Genomic DNA, 650 nt, shown 5'->3' with positions numbered 1-650 from the left:
TTGTTGTGCCTGCAGCTTCCATATCCAAGTTCAGCTGTTTCAACGCCCACCACGCTTTATGTTCAAGTTCCACTGGCAGATGGCAGGCCTTCCCAAACACCAACTTGTATGGTGACATACCAATTGGTGTCTTGAAAGCAGTTCTGTAAGCCCAGAGTGCATCATCTAGCTTCCTCGCCCAATCAGTTCTTGTTGCGTTTACAGTTTTGGTTAACACACTCTTGATTTCTCTGTTGGACACTTCAACTTGTCCACTAGTCTGCGGATGTTAAGGAGTAGCCACCTTGTGGCGCACATCGTACTCAGCAAGCAACTTTTCAAAGGCTCTGTTGCAGAAGTGAGTGCCTCCATCACTGATAATTGCTCGTGGTGTCCCGAAGCGGGTGAATATATTCTTTTTCAAAAATCCCACTACCACTTTTGCATCATTGGTGGGCAACGCAGCAGCTTCCACCCATTTGGACACATAGTCTACAGCCACAAGGATGTATTTATTGCCATAGGAGCTGACGAAGGGACCCATGAAATCAATCCCCCAGACGTCAACACTTCCACCTCTTGAATTGGGTTCATGGGCATGTCGTGGCGCCGGGAAATGTTCCCAGTGCGCTGACATTCATTGCAGCCCTTCACCCATAAGTGAGCATCTT

Source organism: Nicotiana attenuata, unplaced genomic scaffold (genome assembly GCF_001879085.1).
Source record: "Nicotiana attenuata strain UT unplaced genomic scaffold, NIATTr2, whole genome shotgun sequence".
Classification (NCBI taxonomy): Eukaryota; Viridiplantae; Streptophyta; class Magnoliopsida; order Solanales; family Solanaceae; genus Nicotiana; species Nicotiana attenuata.
Note: the sequence above shows the minus strand (reverse complement) of the source record.